General features: G+C 36.5%; 1 protein-coding gene and 1 pseudogene across 3 annotated transcripts in view; one reads left to right on the forward strand and one right to left on the reverse strand.

The window, feature by feature from the left end:
* Nucleotides 1–23,375, forward strand: part of DIP2B (disco interacting protein 2 homolog B) — a 183,515-nt gene that overhangs the window by 47,561 nt on the left and 112,579 nt on the right. The gene's annotated exons all lie outside the window — the stretch shown is intronic.
* Nucleotides 9,388–9,503, reverse strand: LOC111744792 (annotated as a pseudogene).

The following is a 23,375-nucleotide window of genomic DNA, read 5'->3' on the forward strand; positions in this document are numbered from 1 at the left end:
CCCCACCCAAGCCACCTCCAGTTGTGTCCTCGGTGAGTCCAGTGCTCCTTGCTGAGCAGTGCCAAGACTCACACTAGTGGCAGCTGGCCTCGGTTTCTGATGTGGCCTCTTGAGGCAACTATAAGCACAGCATCTGTGGCTTGCTTGATGAATCTTAACAGGTGGTCCTGGAAGATCACACTTGCCCTGCAGCTGATCCTCTCTCAGGACTGTGCCACTGCACACCTACCACACAAAGCCATGCTAATAAGCCTGGGAAACTTAGGAGCTTTGCTTAGTACATAGAAGCAGACACAGAAAGGCAGCCAAAATGGGAAGACAAAGAAGCAGAAACCATACGAGAGAACAGAATAGAGATCCAGAAATACTGGAGTCAGGCAGTCTAACAGATGCAGAGTTCAACACTGGTTATAAAGATGCTCAGTGAACTTGGGGGAAGTGTAGATGAACTCAGTGAACACTTTAACAAGAGATAAAAAACATAAAAATGGAAATGGAAATTATAAAAAGTTAACCAGTCAGAAATGAAGAACACATTATCTGAGATGAAGAGTATATTAGAGAGAATCAACAGAGTGGATAAAGAAGAGGATCGAACCACCGATGTAGAAGATCAGGAAGCCAAGGATACTCAATCAGAATGGCAAGAAAAAAGCCAAGACTATAATAATAACTTAAGGAGCCTATGGAACACTATTAAATGTAACAATATCTATGTCATAGGGGTACTTGAAGGAAAACAAGAAGTTGAAGAGCTATTTAAAGAAATAATGATGGAAAACTTCCCTAACCTAGGGACGGAAATAGACATAAAACCCCAGGAAGCACAGGGAGTCCCAAAAAAGATGAACCCAAAGAGGCCCACACCAAGACAAATTCTAATTAAAATGCCAAAGGTTAAATATAAAGAGAATCTTAAAAGCTACAAGAGAAAAGCAGTTACTTACAAGAGAGCACCCATAAGACTGGCAGCTGATTTCTCAAAAGAAATTTTGCAGGACAGAAAGGCTTGGCATAAAATATTCAATGTAATAAATACCCAGAATCTACAACCAAGAATACTTTGTCTGGTAAAGCTATCATTTAGAGTTGAAGGACAGATAAAGAACTTCCCAGATAAAAATAAGCTAAAGGAATTTATCAATACCAAGCCAGAATTACAGGAAATGTTGGAAGAACTTCTTTAAGAAGAAAAAACCTGTATCAAAAACATGAATAAAGAATGGTAATAACTACATTCCTATCAACAAGTACCTCAGAAGGAAAAGAATTAAGTGCTTCAACCAAAAGATAGAGTGGCTGAGTGGTTAAGAAAACAAGACCCCTACATAATGCTGCCTACAAGAGTCTCACTTTAGGTGAGAAGGCACACACAGACTAAAAAGAAGGGGATGGGAAAAAATATTGCTGTGCTGCACCTAGAGGGTATTGCACTGAATGTAATAAGTCAGACAGAGAAAGGTAAGTATTGCATGATTTCACATACATGTGGAATCTAAAGAATAGAATAAACAACAACAACAGCTATGTGGAAGAGGAGTTGGGGACGGCAAAAAAAAGGCAAAAGGATTAAGAGTACAAATGGATAGTTGCAAAATAGACATGGAGATGTAGAGTGTAGTATGGGGAAGATGGTTAATAATGTAATAAATATGTAAAGGGGAAGAGAGGTACTAGATTTAGTGGGGTGATAGTGAGTTATGTGGATCTCTGATCACTAGGCTGTACAACTGAAACAGGTCTATTGTATGCCAACTATAATTTTAAAAAGGCTCATTGAATTGTACAGTGTTAATATGAGCAACTAATTGTCTATTATATTTCAATAAAGCTGGAAAAAAAGAGATTTTCTAATTATACACTTGTGTGTTTCTCTGTTGAAACCATCTGTCTTTTAAGAGTGTTTACTTTTACCTCATGGAGTATGGTTATAAAAACTTTCTTAAATTCTTTGATAATTCTAATATTTGTTTAATTTTGGTTTTGGTATCTATTTGATTTTTTTTCCCCCCTCAAGAATTGATTATATTTTCTTGATTCTTTGTATATTAATTTTGGATTGTTTCCTGGACTTATTGAATGCTATGTTGTAAGAGTTGGGTCCTGTTAAAATCCTCTATAGAATGTTGAAATTCTTTTTGTTTAGCATACAGTCAACTTGGTTAGGTTAGATCTCAAGTTTGGTTTCACCTTCTGAGGGTGGAGGTTCTAGTGCTACTTCTGTTCTCAGCATTCGCTACGCTGTTTGGAAATGGTCTGTGCATGCACTAGTTCTTTCTTTGGATTTGTTCTGTACATGAGAGCTTTGGGGTCAGCCAGAGACTTGTATTTGTTTATATATAGAATTGAGGGTCCCCTTTCTAGCTTTCTCCTGTTTGATGTATCTCCCACATTCTTGAGTTCCCAGAGGTCCCTTTTCCCATATAGTTCCATGCCTGGACCTGACCTCATGCAGGGCCAGGAGAATGAAAATAAAGGGAAAGAAAAAAAGGGAAATTTTACTTTTTGCTCTTGGCTTACTTTGGCTCTTTTCCCAGTTCTCTGGCCAGAATGAGGAAGTTTCTCTCAGCATTTTTAATGTGCATGTCTGTTGTGCCATTTCGTGACTTGGGCCACCTGGGTTAAGCCATTCTTGGGTCAAACGTGGGAAGTAAATGAGTGAAAAGAAAAAGAAATCACACTGGTACTATAATTCAAGTTTTGACTTCGCTTACCTACGTACCTGCTATTTCTTTACTTTTCTCAGTCCTCAGGTAGTTTCTTTTTGTATTAAGCTCAGAGTTTTTAGTTGTAATCAGAGAAATAGGTTGTAGTGGGCTTACTTCATCTTGGCCGACACCAGAAATCTGTATCATTTTTTAAAACTGTATCATTTTTAAAACTGTAAAACTCTGTTTAAAAAAAAATTTTTTTTACAAGTTGTAGGAAATCAGGCTTTGTATGAATGATTTCAAAAGACATTGCCTTATTCTTCCAAATTAGAACAAAGTCCTGATAAACATTGCTTTAAAGTGCTTTGTTATTTTTTCTGTATAAGAATTTATCTCCCCTTTTATGTGCTACAGGGGGAAAATGGGGCATTCCTGCATAGTCTGCTTCATTCCCCTTAAAATTAATTTGAAATAGTCCCTGAGTTAGTCACATGGTGAAATTTGTTTTGATATAGTTTGTTAATTTAAGGGCAGAAAAAGTATCAAATAACAGAGAAACTAGTTAATGGCATGGATTTGTGGAAGCTGAGAGCTAGCAGGTACTCAGTATCTAAGTTTCTGTGGAACTGTCAGTCTGGTAGAATGTTGAGCTGTTAGCATCCAGCAATGTGTTAACTGCTGTGGAGAGATTTGAATAGTGAGCTCAGGATGCAGTAGTGCCTGGTACACCTTTCTGTAGACCAAACATATTAGGCTGAATCATGTGAAATTGTGACTTTTTTAAGTCAGAGACAGTCATATATTGGCAATTTCAGTATTTAATTGACTCAAGCTGTATTTAACTCAGTTTTGAAATACGAAGAAAGAAAATGCAACCTCAAGTTTAAATATCTGTGTTAAGGTAATACTTGCTGCCTTAACAGACCAATCCAAAAATCTCAGTTGCATAACAAAGTCCAAAACGGACATTGCTGTTGTTGCTCAGTTTAGTCATTCAGAGACCCAGGATGGTGAAGGCTCCTGCATTGTTCATATATGGCTTCCTGGTGTCATATGGGTTGATATCAAGCCAGGAGACTGGGAAAAGGGAGATGGTGATGAAAAGAGAGAGGGTGACAAAAGCATACCCATTTCTTAAATCTCAGCCAAAGTGGATATATTTAGTGAGCACCAACCAAGATATAAGGAGGGTGGTGGTAGGGGACAGGAAATATAGTCTGTATTTGTTGGCTGCTTTTCAGCACTAGTTGTGAGGGAAATCATGAATCTCTGGTGGGCAGCTAACCATCCCTGCAACACCACTTCTTGAACACTTGGGAAATATCTTTGTATTATGTGTATTAGTTTTCTAGTGCCGCCATAACAAAGACCACAGACTGGGTGGCTCAAACAGCAGAAACTATTTTCTCACAGTTCTGGAGGCTAGAAGTACAAGGTCAAGGTGGCGGCAGCAGGTCTGGTTTCTTCTGAAGTCTCTCTTGTTGGTTTGCACACAGAGTCTTCTCACTGTGTCCTCACCTGGTCTTCTACATGTGTGCATATCCCTGGTGTCTCTTTGTGTCCAAACTTCCTCTGCTAAGAATACCAGTTCATGGGATTAGGGCCCACCCAAACAGCCTTATTTTAGTTTATTCTTTTTAAAGGCCCTGTCTCCAAATGCAGTCACATTCTGAGGTTCTGGGCATTAGGGCTTCAGTATATGACTTGAGGGGGACACAATTCAGCCCATTACATATACCATATGTTATAAATGATTATGTTTTCACTAAAAGTAGTCATACTCCATTAGAAAAAAAAGGAATGTTTGATCTATGTTATAATTATACTTTTAATGGATCTGTAATAAATCTTGGATTATATATATTAATGAAGATTGCCAGTGTCTTAAATATATGTTTCCTTATTTATTAGTTAAGAAAAAAAGTATAATGATGAAGATGGTCTAGTTTTTAGTGAATGTGATCATTGTTTTTCTCTCTCCCAGGGTCTGCTAAATATTGAGTCCTTATTGTATCTTATCCAAGGGATCTGTTAATTACTGAGACAGTAAAGAGAGTTACTAAACATGTCACCTTAAAGAAATTCTAGACCATGGGCCATTCTCTCCTCACTACCCTCTACAGTGTAAAAGTACATCTCTACTGTATATTGAGCTTTTGGGGAGAATTTTGCTTCATTGTGACATGTTAAATGATGTTTTGTTACTGAAAACCAAGGCCATATTATATGGTTGGTAATGTCTGAACTGTTGGACTCCATTCCTTGGCCTGCTGTTTTTCACAGTTATTTGAGGGTGGGTTAGGGGTGAGGCTCTTATGGAAGGGTACATCTCTTAACCCTTTTATAGGTTATAAGAGATTGCTTAGCCTCACTTTGACTGTCAGTCTCTTTTTTTGACTTCTCAATACTACCTTTTACCAAGTTGTGACTAGAGATTCAATTCTCTTAACAAAATTATACTCTACCTTTAAATAAAGTATAATTGTTATTTTAAAAGTTATATGAATATCAGATAAGTATTGGTCTAAAGCTTTTGTGTTATACTTGTTTTCATAATTACTATTTTAAGAATTATTTAACTATCAGATACATACTGGTCTTTTAAAATATTTTATTTTTATGTTACTATATTGTGAAACTAATAAGTTTAAGAATCATCTAACTTCTAAGAAGGAATAACAACTGCGCTTCTGTGTTGACATTTGCTACTAGTTGTTAAAGTCAGAAATACTTTGCATTTGGTTATAGAAGCTTGTCACTTTTATGAATGAAGTTCTCTGATTCCTTTAAGAGAAATTCAAAAGTTTGAGTTATTTCTGTGTCATTATCCTTTTATCACTTTTGAAAGTTAACTTTAGAAGTTTCAAATCCTGATTAAAAATGAGAAAGTTCTCTGATATTCCTGCATATGTTATTGAAAATCTTTATATTTTGAAAATGGATCTAGAGAATTTGTCTTTTATGATCTATAATGGTTTACATTATATATATTAATCCTCTCTCTTTAATTACCTACATACACACATTGCAACACCTAGAGTATTCTAGATGTATTAACTATATCAGTATATATTTGAGCACCTACTAAGTGCAAACATTGTTCTGCATGAGACAGTTTCCAACATTCTAAGATATAAAGACATAGCCAGGCAATATGTGGATATTTGATGCAAAAACAAATATTTTTTTTAATACCTCGGGTAACTTGAAGACTTCTTTTGAATGAGAATCCTTAAATTTATAAAACAAGATTCTCAGAAGTTTGGGTTCATTCTCTCAAAACTTTTATCGACTGCTCACTGTTTAGTAGATACTGGGGATAGCTGTGACCCAATTCTTGTCCACAAAGAGCTCACAGTCTAATCGGGAACTGATCTGTAATAAAAAGGAAATTAAAATTTGATTATATGCTAAGGCAAATGATAATAGAGGTATGAAAAGGAAATGCCATGGCAACATAGGGGAAGGGTTGAGGAAGGATGAAGTTACTAGGAAAAGCCTCACAGAGAATATATTATTGTTGGCAGCCTCTCAACTTTGGCCGTAGGTAGGTGGGAGTCAAATTCTCTGTGACCCTTGGTGGCTAGGCCTTTTAATTATTCATATAACTTTTAATATACATCTAGGACTAGGCGTTTATTTAAAAGATGCATCTGTGCTCTAATTTAACCTTTAGTTTAGTCCTTTAGGAAAAAACATTTATGGGTACAGCCATATCATAGCATTAAAGATGTTTGCTCTTCAGTGCTCCTTACAACACAGTGCCAGTTCACTGCTTTGCTTAGGTTGCCCTTTCCTTTTTAACACAAAATATTTTCACTTGTCTTAAGTCTGTACAAACAAAGCAAAACTTAAAATAATCACACACAAACATAAAAAACAACAACAAAAAATCACAAACTTGTTTTACTTTATCATCCTCATATGTCTTCCTTTTCTCTTCAAAGCTAAGATGTCTGTCACATGTTGGTCAATTAATACCCCCAGACTAAGACCAAAGTTACCTCTAACTTTGCTGAGTTATGGCTCCTTTTTTAAAAAAATACACCTTTATAAAGGAGATTCTTTTATTAATTTATATTTTATGAAGTTAAGATATATTTCCTAGAAAAATGTTTTGCCATAAGCAGAACTGAAAGCATACTCTGAGGAGAGAGTCGAGGGTTGCTAAATGTGTGGCATGCTGGGTTGGTAGTGTCCTGAGAATGCTTCTGCAACAATCGGATTCGCAAACATTTACTGAATGCTGTGGTCAAAGGACTACTGCTAGACCCTCCAGCATGTAAGAAAGTGGACAAACCACAGGCCGTATTTTGAAGGACCTTATGATTTACTGCACTATTTCTGAATCTCCTGTCTTCTATTCTCCAACTTTGCAATTTCCCAAATAACGAAAACTAATTTATCAAGTCTGTAAGCTGGAAAGTCTATAAAATTAGTTTGTTTAATATACTCGTTGCTGGTTCTTCTTTGGGTTGCCAGAATTTAAAACAATGGAAAACATTTTGGTGTCCTAGTGCCTCCTTCCATAAATTGTCATTTACATAAGTGGCTGCTTTTCATAGAGCATCTTGATCCAGCCCCTCTTGTGCTGTGACTCTCTTCATGGACAGTATTAAATCAGATCCAAGCAGCACTAGGAGACAGTTGAGAGTTTGATGAGAATATATCCAGTGTCAGCATCTTGGCTGGGGTGTGCTGTAGAAACAAAGAAAGCTCTTGGCACCTAAAAACTGTTTAGATATATACCATTCTACATACGAGCTCTAGTAAATAAAGACACATAGGGTGTTCTGTGCTTTCATTTGGGCAGACCTAAATGGTTAAGTATCCTTTTAGGCTTCTCCTAAAACTATCTCACACTATAATCTAGAAGAAGTAAATTCTACAAAAATCTCCACATATAGCCACTTATCCAGAAACCAGAGTTTCCACAACTCTCGGTTCCATTAACAGATAACGACTTGAACATTTACTATGTAAAGCTTTGTGTTGGGTGTTTCAGGGTGTAAAGAGACAAGTAAGATTGAGTACCTGTTAGACAGCTTACAGATTTAATAGAGCACCCTTCTTTAGTTGGTCCACCTGCCATTCCCTTTCTAAGTCCATTTCTTCCTGGCCTACCCTGGTCTTTGGCCACCTACAACTTGGTGACCTAGACTTATTCGGTATGGTTGTTACAACACAATCTATATAACCTTATCTGTAATGTATAGTAGGTTTTGGAAACAGTAGAGATGCACCTTGAGCCCTGGACAGTGTCTACGGTGATAGATGGAGAAGCCCATAGTACTTGTTGTACTATTTTAGGGCAATTTATTTTTCTAATGGAGTCCCATGGTTATCATAGTTCAAATAGGCAGAACCCAAAAGGACTAAAAATAGTCCAATTTTGATTGTTTTCTTTTTCTACACAATGTGTATTTTCCCTTCCTAAAAATGGCACAATGTAATGTATAATAAATAGTGTAGATGGTATTTTGCATGAAATCCTAAATTTACTTATTCACATAATTTATCTTCAGTATTTTAAAAGTGACCAGAGATAAATATTTATAAATTTTATTTAAGCACTTGGAGGGCATTTTAGAGATGTGTTTTTCTTAGAAATAGAATCGTGCTGATTTCCTTGACTATGTTTCGATGATATTAAAAGTTCTTGGGAGTTTTTTTCCAAAATCTTGCAGTCTGAAAGTGGATAAAGAGTTTGAAATTGATTTCAGCTATAATTATATCTTTAATGGTGGTAATCTCTTGCCTGTTTCATGTTATAAACAAATGTGAAGTACAATATTCTCACTATCAAAATACCTAAGAAACTCCATCTAGCAGAAAGATGGGGAACTAATGTAATCTCTTTAGGCAGATCTACGCCCTGGTAACAACAGTAGTGCTGGATTGGAGAAGGCATATGTGGTATACAAACCCTCCACCCATCTCATCTCCTACTGGCAGCTCGCTTGTGTGAAGAAGAAGGGCATGGCTGACCTGTTAATATTTCCCAAATTTTCACATCAGATCAATTGCTTTCCTTCCCAAGAGAGAATCATCTCAGTGGCAAAGAAATGCCAGAGAGGTTAGAACTGGTGGACCTCCATTAGTGGAAGGAGTCTTTAGAAGTGAGGAATAAACTCTCCCTTCTAGCACATGGCTCCTTCTTCCATACATGGTTTACATGAAGAATGGGTTGGTGCCACGGTAGGATACGATAGCATAGCTCAGCCAAGGAGTAAACCTTTGTTTTGGAAATTATAGCAAGTGTTTATTTACCAGAATCATGGGAATTGTCTGTCCTTAGGCAGTCCTGACTGCCTCTCTGAAACATCTGATTTAGTATTCTTTCCTGGGTAATAAATGAAGGTCCGCAATTTGGTTTTCTGTCATACTATAGAATTTAAAAATATACCTACCTCTGTCTCCTCTTTGTTAAATTTCTTCATAGATTCCTTTTGTTCCCCACCCCCAAATTTTACCTGTTTTTTTATCTACAACAATGCTTTTCAAGCTTAATACTCTTAAATTATTGAGACTCAAAGAGCTTTTGTTTATGTGGATTATGTCATTTTTTACCATATTAGAAATTAACACTGAAATATTTTAAAAATATTTAGTTCATTTAAATAATGAATCTAGTATAGGTAATTATAAGTAATGTATTTTCTGAGAAATAAAACTATTTTCAAAAACAAAAAATTTTATTTTTTAAATTTTATTATTCTTTTATGATTATTATTTATGCCTACAGCACCTGATCTTCCTAGGTGGTCTTCCATCCAAGTACTAACCAGGCCCGACCCTGCTTAGCTTCTGAGAGCAGACATCGGGCTTGTTCAGGGTGGCATGGCCGTAGACTATGGACCGTGGCTCCACTGGGGCGCAAACTCAGTACCTTCTGTGTATAAAGCAGATGTGCTAACTGCTACACTATGGAATCACCTCCCCCTAAAAAAAATTTTAATAAGAAAAGCACTGTTTTACATTTTTGCGACTCTGTCTAGAGTCTCATATCTGCTTTATTTATTTACTCTGTTATGATAAATTGTTTTGGTCAAAGTATATGAAGAAAATCTGGCTTCACATAGCTAAGTAGTTGGAAAAGTCAGGAGTAATTTCATAGTTTTATCAGATAATTGTAGATGTTCCTCTTTGATACTACACCCAAATTCAAGTGGTTACAATGTAGACTGTAAAACCATATGGATTAACTTTTTGTACCATTACATTAAAATCCATTTATCTGTCTTAACAGAATAGATCTGTTACCCATGTATGATTTTTTTTTTAAATACCATACATTGATTATTTGGAAAATATCGAATCATTGAGTTATGCACATCTTTGAAATTATGACACATTTCATTATACAGTGTCAAAAATTTTATTTGTTACTATCACCTCCAATCTCAAGAAAAAATGCTAAATATTGGGAAGCTGTCAAGCTCAAATTTTCCAAAATTTAGATTTTTTGCTTGAAATCACTCTCAGTTCACTGTAATTTATCATTGTCATCAGTGCTGCCAGTGACAAGCTCACTTTTTTCATTTTGAAGAAAATGTCTACCAGGTACTTAAGTCTGAATGACAATAGTTTGTCCACCATTTGTTCTCTCAAGTAGAAATGGTGTTAAAGAGACAAATAATGTCTAATATCATTATTAAAATATTTTTTACTTTGTGAACTTCTGTAAGTTTTTGGGGAAACCCTGAGGAACCCATGGAGCTTCTGATTTCCAATAAATTAATTTCTGAGTTGACTTATTTCTTTCTTTGTTCTTTAATTTCTTCTCTTTGTCATACTTTTGCCGAGTTAGACCCTATAGGAGCACTGATCTGGACTGAATATCATTATGAGTCTGATCTCCACTCATGACTGGCAGCCTCAGCATGAGCACTACCCAAATGCTGGAAATGACCTTGGGCACAAAGAAGAAAACCGGTTCACAGCCTCACCTCGGCCTTGAGGGACAAAAGCAATAGGGAAGGGCCACAAACCTGCTATCCTTGTTGGCTTGCTGTCTGTGCTTTCAGAAATTGTCACATCACATGGACCTGGGAGACATTAACTATGAGTCAAGAGCTTTTTTTTAAAAGGAGTCTTTCATGCTCCAGGGCGGGAGAGATTCTGAGGCTAAAACGGGTCCTCCATAGGTCTCTCAGACCTACACACTAGTTTCAAACCTTCTGAGTCATATTGCAGTCATTTCATTCTAATTATCTCCAGGAAAGGGCCTCCAGTTTCCTGGCTGTAATAAACGTTAGGAGTTAAGAGGTTTTTTCTTATGGGTACTCTTGATGCTCCCATTTGTAACTTAAATCCGTTTCCTTTAGTTTGTTTTTAGTAAATATAAAGAGCTGATAATAGTGTTCCATATGTTATTTTCTGTATTGTCACCCCCAGTGTACTTTAGCCTTTCTTTCTTCTATTTTTAACTCAGTTCCTTTAGTCTATGGTTCTTAACCGGGGTGATTTTGCCCCACTCCCGGGACATTTGACATTATCTAGAGACATTTTTGTTTGTCACAGTTTTGGGGGATTACTACCTGCATCTAGTGGATAGAAATCAGAAATCTTGTTTTCATTTCAGCAAAATCACTCATGTTGTTGTTATAAGATTTTCACAGAATTTGTGTTCAAATGATAGAAGCATCTTACAATGCACATAGGACAGCCTCTATCAACAAAGAATTATTTAGCTCAAAATGCCAATAGTATCATCCTTTAATGACCCTGCTTTAGTCCTTCCTTATAATTTGTTAGCTCTTTATTAATGTTTTTTGCTGAATTAATAATTCAGCTTTATTTCATATATTGAGAATTATGGTTTTACTTTAGAGAAGATATGATTTTACTCAAATGTATTAGAATACATTCAAATATTAGAATAACTAAAGATTTTGGAGGTAGGTCACTCTTGAATTTTGTGACTTAAGTTTGTATCTTAGGTTGTTCTACATCATTAGTTTCTAAACCTGAGTGAGCACAACTACCTGATGACTTTTGAAACCACAGATTTCTGGGTCCCAACCAAGTCTTTAAAAAACTCCTCTAGAAATTCCTAAAATTAACCAGATTTAGGAATCACTGAAATAGATATGTGTTCATAAGCTGAACAACTGATGGACTTTTAAGACTGCTATTCCGAAGAGAAAATGTTCTTTGTGGCTTTCAGAGATAATATACACTCTCCTGGGAAACCAGTTCTGTCAGTAAAACCAGTCTGGTAGCCCTCAGATTGGCAAGGCAAAACTAGAGCAGTGGTGCCCAGTAGGATTTTGGTTCTTTCCAGCCAAGTGGTGCCCAGTTCATCTCATTTTGCACAGATTTGGTTTTAGAAGCGGGGAGGGATGATAAGAGACGTGGGGAGGGGATGGAGGAGGATTGCTAGTAGAATCAGAGAAGTACTGAATCCCAGAAGAGGAATTACTCAGTGCTGATTTCTCCTCCATAGCATCCATTTGCTACCCACATTCACCATAATGGTAAGTGTCCTTAAAAGCCACCTCTGGTATAAATTAACCTGACTAGGCACCAAGGACACTGGAAAGCACAGAGGGCTGCATCCACTCCATTCCTGCTGTCAGGGGTGCTCTGGTCGCAGTCCTTACTTTACTTCTTGTTTGCTAAAAGGGAAGTTAATGAAGGTGAGCTTGTTTGTTGCAATGATTCCATGAGCTGTGGAGATGGCAAATTTGTTGAGGAAGGAGAGAAAAGATAACTTTATTTTACTTTTTTCCCCCCTCTTTTGAGGCCAGGCCGTTGCCTTAAATAGTGATAGAGGCAGAGCTTACTGTGAGAGCCAGGTGAACCTGCAGCTGAACACCCCCAGTTAGGCAGTGGTGACCCCTCAGGCTGCACTGGGCAGGCCTCTCACAGTAAGACATTTGGCCTGGTGAGGCAGGCTTGATCCTGAGAAAAGACAGGAGGGAAGGGTAGCAACTTTTGAAATAGTTTTATTGGAAAGATAATAGCTTCTTTTCCTGATTAGTTGTTAAAGAAGCAAACTACACTTTTATGAAACTTTGGAATATTATTTTATATTGGAAGAATGAAATAAATATTGATTCCAAAAAAAGCATTCTAATTTTTTTTTTTATTATTGTTTTTACCCTTTTTAAATGAGGATTTTGAATCATACCAGAGTAGAGAGACTAGTGTAGGGAATATCCATGTACCCATCACCCAATATCTACAGTTACCAACACATAGCCAATCTAGTTTCTCTTATACCCTCTCAACCCCTCCCCCCCATAATTTTAAAAAATATATTCTGACTGTGATCTATGCTATGTAGACAGATGGAGCAGGCTAAGGAAGTGAAGTGAGGAATGCTGTCCTAAACAGTGGTCAGAGTTGGAGGCCTTTCAACAAGGATTCCAGTGAAGAGAGAGAGTATCATGTGAAGACATAGGGAAGAGTGTTCTATGCAGAGGGACTAGTAAGTGAGTCTCAGAGGAGGAACAGGTTGGTGCCTTGAAAGACTGGTCAGCAGCACACATGGAGCCAGAGTTGGGTAAGTGTGGAAGGGAAGGGCAGAGGGACAAGAGCCAGATCACTCAGGCCTCACAAGCCATGGTAAGGGGTTTGGTTTTTATTCTGAGTGTGAGAGCTTTGGAACAAGGTATACACATGATCTAACTTACATTTAAAAAGCATCACTCTGTCTGCTATGTGGAAAATAGTGCAGAGGCCAAGAGAAGACACAGAGAGACTGCCCAGAAGTTGACTACAGTAATCTAGACCTGAGAGGAGCATGCCTTGTCATTATGTTGGGTATTTACTTGCTTCTTTTCTAGAAATGTATGTAGAAATACAAGCTTTCTGAAGTCAGGGATCTTTTCTCTATCTACTGCAGTTCTTGATACCTAGCATGGAGCCTGGCCTTCAGTAAGTATTAATGAATGAATAACTTTTAGGTTCCCACATAATCATCTGTGAATCTCTGCATTCTAGATGTGGCCTGCTTACTTTGTCTCTGTGGGTTTCAGTCTTTTCAGTGTGGGCTGTTCAATGAGGGGATCCAACTCAGGAAGTGATCTCTAAAGATTCTGCCAGCCTCACTGTGGGTGATCATGTGCCCTGTTTCTGGTTTCACTGAAATGGTTAAAAAAATTTTTTTCTGAAGAGTTGAACAGTCACATAAAAACAAGATTTACATTTAAAAAATTATTTCAGCTACAGTCCTGAGTACAGTGGCTTGGAGGAGGCAAGAGGATGGATTACATATTTGGAGGATGTTGAGGGACAGAGGCAAGTTCACATATACTTTGCATGCCACCTGTGCTTCTCTCCTCTGCTTTTCCCATTGGTTCTTTTAAGTTTTCCATTTCTTTGTCAGATATTGCAGTTGTTCTGCCTACATTTCTGTTTTGGGGTTTGCATTGGTGAATGCATTATAAAAACAAGTAGTATACATTAATTAAACTTATGCTGGTCTTCCGTTAGGTTTCTCTCTCTTCCAGATGCAACCACTTCATTTTTACACCTGTGTACTTTAGACAGGTGTCTTTCTTCACTTTTAAAGTATATATGAAGCCAGTTGACTTCTAGATAAAACCGGAGATTGACACAAAGTCAGGGGCCCTTTGTCTCTACTCTTACCTTTTCCCTTCTCTTCCTGTTCGTTTATTTCAGGGTGTACAGCATGATGATTTACTATTCCTTTGTCCTCTTAAATTCTATGGATACTGTGTTATTGACTCTGCCCAGCTTTTAGACCATCCTCTTGTTTCATCCTTCACTTGCTATATGGACCTTATTACAATGTTTACTTAATGACTAATTAATGCAGTTACCTTTTGGCCACTCATTCTTTTGAATAGCTGTCTTATTAGAGGTTCTGGAGGTGTCTTTGATGGGGAGGGAATATTTTTCATGAAACAGTTGGTTAGCTTCTGTCCAAAATAAAACTAACATTTTAATTGAGGTGCATAGAAATGTCTTATGCCAGATTGTGATAGCCTAGGAATTTGCCAGTACTGTTTTACTGGCAGTAAATTCAATCCTAGTCTGTCTATTGTCAGTTTTTTCTTCCTCTCCTCAGTGTCTCCTTTGCTTTTAGATCTCATATGGAAGCAACAACTCTAAAAATATTTTAACCTTTTACAGTTCATTTTTGAAAGCTGAAAATCCACATATACTTTGCATGCCACCTGTGCTTCTCTCCTCTGCTTTTCCCATTGGTTCTTTTAAGTTTTCCATTTCTTTGTCAGATATTGCAGTTGTTCTGCCTACATTTCTGTTTTGGGGTTTGTCCCAGAGACCAAAAGGACAAGCAGTGTTATATTTTAAACTCTGTCCTTGTTGTGTTTGAAAACTAGGTATAGGAAAGAAATTTTAAAGAAAATGGTCTCTTGCAGATCATTTCCTTTTATAAAAATGTAATCTATAGGTTTAGGATTTATTTTTTTAGCTATAGAGTACTGATGGATGAAAGCAAAGCTAGACTTAAGTGTTCAGTTACTCTGGACCCCCAAAAAGAAAACCAACCTCGAAATAATATGTTGGTGAAATTGTTTTGTTAATACTTCTACTGTACTTTACTTACACAAGATTCAAAGCGCCATTGTACATTTTTAAATAGATATACAGTAGTTATTTCCTTAATAGTCATTTCACTGAAGATCAAGACCTTTTTTAGGGAATGCTGTCTGAATGAGATACCTTTCTATCCTCTAGATTATATACCTCTACTGTGTGTGAGAATAGGCATCCCATAACAAGACGATGCTAACTAGAATTCCATTTAAACCCAGCTGCTGGGTTTGATGTTTATAGCCCATACCGTCCAATTAGATTTTATACCTGTTTCTGTAGACCATTATAAGTGTGAATGATGGGGTCTGGTGAAGTGAAGTATTACAGAAAATGTCTTAATGTTCAGAATTTACATTTCTTCACCTTTAAAGTCACTTGGTTGAATGAAGTGATTGTAAAGTGTCTTATTAATTTAAAACTGTGATATTCCTCCTGGTTGCCTTAAAATGGATGATTTTCCTTAGCAAGTAGTAGGCATAGTCGTGTTATTTGCTGTTTTCAATAAAATAAGGTAAAAGTGGTGAATTAGAGTGTGCTGCTTTCTCAAGGGTAGTCAGGAAGAGCCTTTCTGAAGAGGTAACATTTGATCTGAGACCTAGAATGAAGAGAGGGAGCTAGTTCATAAGAAAGTTTAGGGAAACTGTGTTTCAGGCACAGGAAATGATTGGTACAAGGATCCTAAAAGTTGGTGTATTTGAGTGTGAGGTTGGTGAGTTTGAAAGAGGTGGTGGGAGATGGGGTCCATAGATATGGGTAAACAGGGGCCAGATATTGTGGGCTCTTGTGGGCCTGGGAAGGATTCCTCACGTTACCTAAATTTTTAACAATCAAGTAAGATTTAGGACCATCAGGAAGAAAAATTAGAAGAAGTTAAGAGGAGAAACTTGAATATTACAGTGAAAATAGATGCTGATTGTCTTCCAAGAACCTCATGCTGCTTTCTTCCTCTTTTCTTTCTTCTACCTCACAACTAGTGAAAACAAGGAGGTGAAGGAGATAGGCAGAATAATAACATGTACAGCGTTTCCTTCCCTCTTTAAAGATGCTGTTGTTGTCGTCCCTGGAGAAATGGTCGAGAGTTCAGTTCATATTTGTGGCCCAAGGAATGAATCATTGATTTGTTACAACACCTGCTACTTGAGGTTTGCTTTCATGATCATCATTTCCAGTGAAAACATTTTCTTAAAAACAGGAATTTTAACTTGAATATAAAGTCAAAATTTGAGTGATCAAATTTTGATGTTATAAAATTTTAGCCTATTTTTGGACCAGGACTCTTTGTAGAAGTTAGGTATACCATCTTTTCAGAGTAGGAATTAAATAATTTGTCTCAGTTCTCCATGTACTTTGAAGGCCAAGAAGCTGAGGGTTCAGTCTGATGTCCAGTTGTTATTCTTGGTTTTTATTGATATTTTCTTTATCTATCTGGTAGGTGTTTTAATTCTTTTTCTTTACTAAGCAAAAATTTCAATCTGAACATTTTTTACACTTCTACAACCTTTCCTCATTGTTTTCTACCCTTGCTGGAATTAAAACCCATACACTAAGAGGAACTTATGTATAGCTGTAGTCTTAAAGACCTGGCATAAGACCAGACCTGAGTTTAGTCTTCTAGAAATATGGAACATGTTGACTTTACGTTAAACACAAAGCAGCAACTCATTAAAGATACATTCCAACCGTACAAATGATTTTACCCATTTTGCATATGAGACCTAAGGCCACAAATGGAGATGATATGTGGCATTGTTGGGAAATCTATAGTTCCTGCTGGGAACACACCCCTTTGTTTCATTCAAGTATGAGGTGTTGGAGCTCAACCAACCCTTCTCTGTTGCCTCAGTAATTAGAGCATGGAACTAAATGCCATCCTGAGTTTGAATCTGAACCATGGCATCTTTCGCTCTTTTCTCTTGATCTGATTCTCACACCTGTAAAGATCATGTTTACCTCAGAGATTTTGTGAGAATCAATTTAGGTTTACTTTTTAATTGATGAGTCCTCTAGAAAGAAAGAAACTCTTCCCTTTTTCATTTGACTGATGTTTAAGCCAAATTTAGAACCTAGTAGAATTTCCTTTCAATTTATGAGGTAGAGCCAGTGTTTGTTAATGTGAAGCTTCGTACACGTATCACCTCATCATGTGATATAGATTAAGACTTACATCAGTTTAAAGCTTTATGTGAAGTGCAAAGCAGTGTGATCAAATTATTCATCTATAGCTCAATATTAACCGTCAAATAGGAAAAGGTAACAGAAAGATTAAAATGATTTATTTAAAAGTTTAGCCCAGTTCAAATGTAATGTATAGTAAAAGATATTTATAGTTTGATATGTGATAAAATATATTTTGCTTATTCTTGGTATTATATCAGTTTAGATGTTTTGCTGTTCTTATTTTGCCTGACTGGTTTTTAGATAAGATTATTTAGTTCATTTTAATAATGTAAAATGACAGTGTCACCCCTGGTGTGTCTTGAATGACAACTTTTAAAGGGCTTGTCTTTCAGAATCCAGGATATACCTTTCAGTTTTTAGCCGTATTGTAATTCTTTTGGTTTACTTTGACATTTTCTTCTTATTAAGAAGGAACTCTACTTTGAATAACATGATATGTTTAAAAAATTATTTTCATAATGCCATTAAGTTAAATTGGCCATATAATTGATCATGGAGCTCAGGTTCAAGGTCTAAAAGAAATATCACTTTGGCAGCTGTTGGCTCTAATGGGAGTGAAACTGCGCCAACTAATATGTGTTAGTAAGCTAGCGGTAGACAAGGCTGGTAGGTTTCCTGTCCCTTTTTTTATTGGTGACTAGATTTAGAAGTTAACCGGTAGGTAAGGTTTGATTAACAGAAAGCTTCAGGTACACAAAGATTATACTTAATTGTAGCCATTGAGGAGAGTACTACATCCATGTTGCTCAAGTATGATTTTTTCTTTGCAACAATTGAATTAATCTAAAAGCTATGTGTTTATATTATAAAGTAACCATTTATTTACAGGAAAAATCTCCAGATGGACTAAACAAAAAATATATGAGAAAGAATAAAATAAGTGGTCTCTGGTGCATGGCCTTCTGGGAACGTATTGAAGGGCTCCTACCTTCTACTCCTTTATTCTCAGTCTTCTCTATTCTACTCTCCCAGAGTAGGATTTCTTTGGGCTTTCGTGATCTTATAATTCCAGTTCCGCTCCTGGAACATGGTTTCTTTCCTGCTGTGTTTTAGGAATTTACAGTGTTTAGTAAAGCTGAATAATTTTATAGCACTTTGTCAACAGGTGTTACCATCTTACACAGAATATTCTAACCTGAGCTTCATGGCTTTAAGACTTTAGTTCACATAAGAATTCATTCGTTCTTATTTATCATTGCTTTGTATAGCTTAGCGTATAAAAAGAGGCCTTTGACAGGGATTAAGTTGTTTTAGAAATATAAAATAAGAATCATAAGTAGAAATGACATAGTGAAAAATTGTTAGAGGGTCTGGGAGACAAAATTCAAACTGTATGAGTTGGATTGTCTCTGTTTTGCATGGTGGGAAAACAGATTAACAAAAGCCGTGTATATGAGTAGTTGGAGAACGATCATTACTATGCATAGCAAGTCTGGGGCTGTTGAATTTTAGAGCTTTGACATGTTTCCAAGATCAGGAAACTTTCAGAGTGCTGACCTGGTTTGGATGATCCTAAAAAAAGAGAGTTTTCAACTGGAACTAAAATAGACTGAGGATTCAGTAACTAAGAAGTTCGTTAACCCAGGGTATTTAGATAAGTCTGATTTGCATGTTTTTAAAAATATCTATCACTTGTCTCTTATTTCTTTGAAACTTGGTTATTTTTACTTTTTTGTGTTAGAATAAGTAATATTTACTTTAATGTAGTCATATATATATAGGACCAGTTAAAATTCCACTAATCTCTTTAAAAAATTTTTTTGTTATGTAGGTAGTTTAAAATTCATATATTTCTCCAGTCTTTTGTGAATCATTCCATTAACTTGCTCTTTAGACAAAACTAGCATATACATGCAGAGATACGTTCTTTATAAGGAGGGGCTCCATTACAAAAACTCTTATGCACTTTGTTTTCCATTTAGTATATATTTGAGAACTTTCTATATCAACATATATAGATTTACTTCATCTTTTTAGGGGCTGCATAATGCATATTGGAATGGGAAATCCATTACTTATTTGACAACGTAACTTCTTAAATCACTGTAAAAATAATTTACACAATAGTGTTTGAAAATCTGGCATCTTATTATATTGAAATGTTTGGATTCTTTGTCAGCATTATGGTATTTATATAAATGATTTTCTGAATTTATCCATTGTGTTCATAGAGTTTGCAGACAGCAACTACTTCACTATTTTGGTTACTCTAGAGAGGGAAAAGGTTAAAAGTGAGAATGTTATCTTAATTAACAGTATTAGGTAGTGCCTTGGTCATCTTTGCATGGAGGAGGGTTATTAAAAAATGAGCATCACTTCTTTGAGTCTCTGGGTGGTATTGGGATGGGTGATGTCTGAGGGAGTTTGAGAGGAGGGAGTGTCATGAGAACTCACACTGGGAGCCGCTGAGGGGGCTCTTAGACCTTTCCTGTGCCGTCCTGGACTTGGTCACAGATGACAGAGAGTGGCATGTATATAATGAATGCAGACTCCTGTTTAGTTGAAACAATAGGGTGCTTGAATGGTATTTTAGATCTTTTCTTTAAATTTTTTTTCAATCTTCTTTGTGGATATAAAGTATACGTTATTTACAATGAATGCTCACATTTAAAGGAGAAGGTTGCACACTGAACAAAGTTATTTTGATGGTTTTACTCACTGGCTTAGTTGTTTTAAGCCTCTCAGAGTTTCCTTTATCACATTGGCAAGTATATTTTTCTACTTCCTACTGTCACGAAGTGAGCACTCTTGCAGAACTCGTGGTCACACTTAATTCCGTCAGGTTGGGTCCAAAGTAGCCATGTGACTGACTGGTATCAGATTCAGAAATAACTCCAGTAATTTCTAAATATGTGTTTCATTTATTTTCCTTTCTCTAATATCATCAAGTCATCCACACCTACCTGTTTCTGCATTAATGAGTGAAGACTTTCTCGTTTTTCTTTAAAGGAAGGACAAACTAGGAATCTTGATGATTTATAAAAGCTGGGTAGTCCACTTAATTAAGGTAATAATAATAATAGTGTCTTGGGAACGTGGCTGTAAACTGCATCACAAGATGTGCTCTTCTTGAATATAATTTTGTTAAGTAGTCTTAATCCTGGTTTTATACCCGTTGGGAGAACCTTAACATAAGTCCTTTTGTTGACCTGCATCCCGTTCTTCACACACATTACTTTCTCCTCCATTGCCCTCCCTGCCCCATCTTTCTCTCCTTAGAGACTTTTGGAACGTGTTATTTTACTGCTTCTCACATTGCTTTAAAATGTATTCTTGTACAACTCCAGATTCTTCATGAATGCCATTGCTTTATGTCTCTGGTCATAAATGGATAATTTTACAAAGCAGTCTGGTTTCATTTTCTCCTTTATCTAGTGAGAATAAAAAATACCTCCTTTCTCTTTTTTGTTCTTTCCTTTAAATACAACTTTGATGATGATCCTTTACTAACATCTTTCAAAAGGTTTTCAGATTTACTACTTTGCACGTGCTTGTGTGTGCTCTCACTTTCATACACACATACACTGTGAGGAAGGTAAGTTGGATATTCATACATACAGATGAGGGCACTACAGAGGGCTGGAAATGATTTTTTTTGCTAGATATCCTTTTTGCTAGACATGTAATATTCCAAACTAATTTTTTAAAACTGTTCCTGGTTGTTGAAATGAACATTTAGATTTTTCAGTTTGTCACTATAAAAATAACATCGAATGGACAAATTCTTGTCTTTCTTTTGGGCAGATTCCTAGAAGATGTATTGAGTCAAAACATATAAACATTTTAAAGTCTCTTGAACACTGCACAGTTGTTGAGGGGTATTCTGATTTCATTATTTCTTCATATTAACTAGCTATCCATATACTAGAACAGAAAGCTTGACAGGGTGTAATTATACCCTTTGTCTAGAGAGATTGGAGTCTCTGGTTGTTATTTATTAGTTTAACTGTTATCATCCACACCATTTCTATAAAAATTACCTGTTTTCTGTGATGGTAATAGGAGATTTTGAGATTATGATCTTTTGTATTGTTTTGCTCTTTTCCTGATTGTGTAATTTATGACAGCAGTTCTGTAAGGACATCCGTATTTACATTCACATTCAACTGCTTCCATTTCCTGCAGCTCTACTGAACAGGAAAAAAAATTGAAGTATTGGGAACCTTTGTTTTTAATTAGCAAGCCACCTCAAATGGCTGGGAGAAGGTGTCAGTTTATAGAACCAGAAAGAGCTATTTTCATGATGGTTAGTTATTAACATTTACTCACTCAGGAGAGGAGACAAGTAAGCACATCTCCTTCGGCTTTGTACATATGTCCAGGACAGTTATTTTAGACATCTTCGGACATTTCAAATGATTTCTAAAACCACTCTTTGGCCCTTTCTAGTTAGTATGTGATGAGGACAAAATATTTACTTAAAATTTACTGTTTTAATTATTATCAGTATTAATACTAAAATAAGTTAATTGTTATTTTGTGCAGAAAAGCCATTGTGTAGTGGGTGTTAAATAACACTTCACAAATGAGAAAACAAATCTCCTTGTTGCCAGTCCCAAACCAGATGTGCTTCCTGTGTGGGGGAGCAGCCCGATAGCAGTGAGGTGAAAATCTACTTCCTAAAGCACAGTTTGGGACAGGCCTGACAGAGGAGTGGCCAGGCTGGGCAATGGGATCCTGGCCTGGCATTAGCTGCCCAACGGTTCACTTCTTTACTCCCAATGAATAGTTCAAGAAGACATTCACCTATCTGTTTAGATAACCATTTTAATTGATTAGTTTTTAAATCTGTGACTTGCTTTGAAAAATATGTTTCTGTAAAATCCAGGCATTTCTTTTATTTTTTAACTACCTTGGAAAATTATTTTCCAAAGATGAGTGAGTGTTTGGGAGAAGCCTGATATTTGCTTCTAGAGTTAAGGCTTAAAACATCTTTAAATTTCTCAATTCATTGATTTGCATAACTGTTTCCTCTTCCTGGAAGATTACTATCAGAAGGTTCTTCCCAAGATGTCTGTCTGCGTGGCTAACTTCTTCTTTAGGTTTTGTTCAACTCTCACATTCTCAAATGAGTTCTGCTTGATTGCCCTCGCTAGTATTACAGCCCGCCTTTCTCATCTGAATCCCCCGTACTCTGCTCTCCTTTTTCTTTCTTTTTTTTTTTCTCTTTTTCTGTAGCATTTCCAGCCTTCTACCATTCTATATAATTCACCTAGCTATAATGTTTATAGTTTGTTATCTGTTACTTCCCTCAAATATAAGCTCCACAAGGGAATCTTTGTCTATTTTGGCACACCTCAAGTGCCTAGACCAGTACCTGACTCTTCACAGGAATCACCATTGGCTGAATGAGGGATTAATGACACATGTGTTGGTGTATGCCTATGTATATTTATATAAGTGGACAGACAAAATGTTTGGAACAGGCTGACCCAAGAGAGCCTTTTAACTTAAAGTATGTTTGCTTTTATATTTTATATAAAATATTTTATGTATTTGGTATTTACATCTTAGCCAGTTCAGTGAACACTTCTTTTGTCTCTGGAAGCTGTTGTTAGTAAGTGGCAGAGCCAGGACTTGAACCCAAGCATCTGGCTCCAGATATGGGGCACTAACCGGAGTGTCACATTGCCTCATAGTAGGCTTTTTTTCTTGGCCTTTGTAATGTTTCTATGCATTCTTGCTATATCGCGCTTTATATTTAACCTGTTATTTTTATTCTAGCACTTAATTCTTACCTTGTCTCATGCCCAGTTTCTAAAGAACCAAATCTGTTTGTATATAATTTTGGTGCGAGGCACCATCTTCACCCCTGTGTTTTCTGCTCTGTCCTGTCTTGGATTGCTATAGTTATTGTTCCTGTTATAGAACTCAACATTTGAATCCTGTGACCAGAGCAAATATTCTCTCATTCTTGTTATTAGCCACTGAGGGCTAGATCACAAAGAAGCTCTTGGGGTTCTGGAAATCCCTCTGTCAACCTTAAGCAGGTTCATATACTTCAAACTTCAA

This window comes from Pteropus vampyrus, unplaced genomic scaffold, assembly GCF_000151845.1.
Source record: "Pteropus vampyrus isolate Shadow unplaced genomic scaffold, Pvam_2.0 Scaffold140, whole genome shotgun sequence".
Taxonomy (NCBI): Eukaryota; Metazoa; Chordata; class Mammalia; order Chiroptera; family Pteropodidae; genus Pteropus; species Pteropus vampyrus.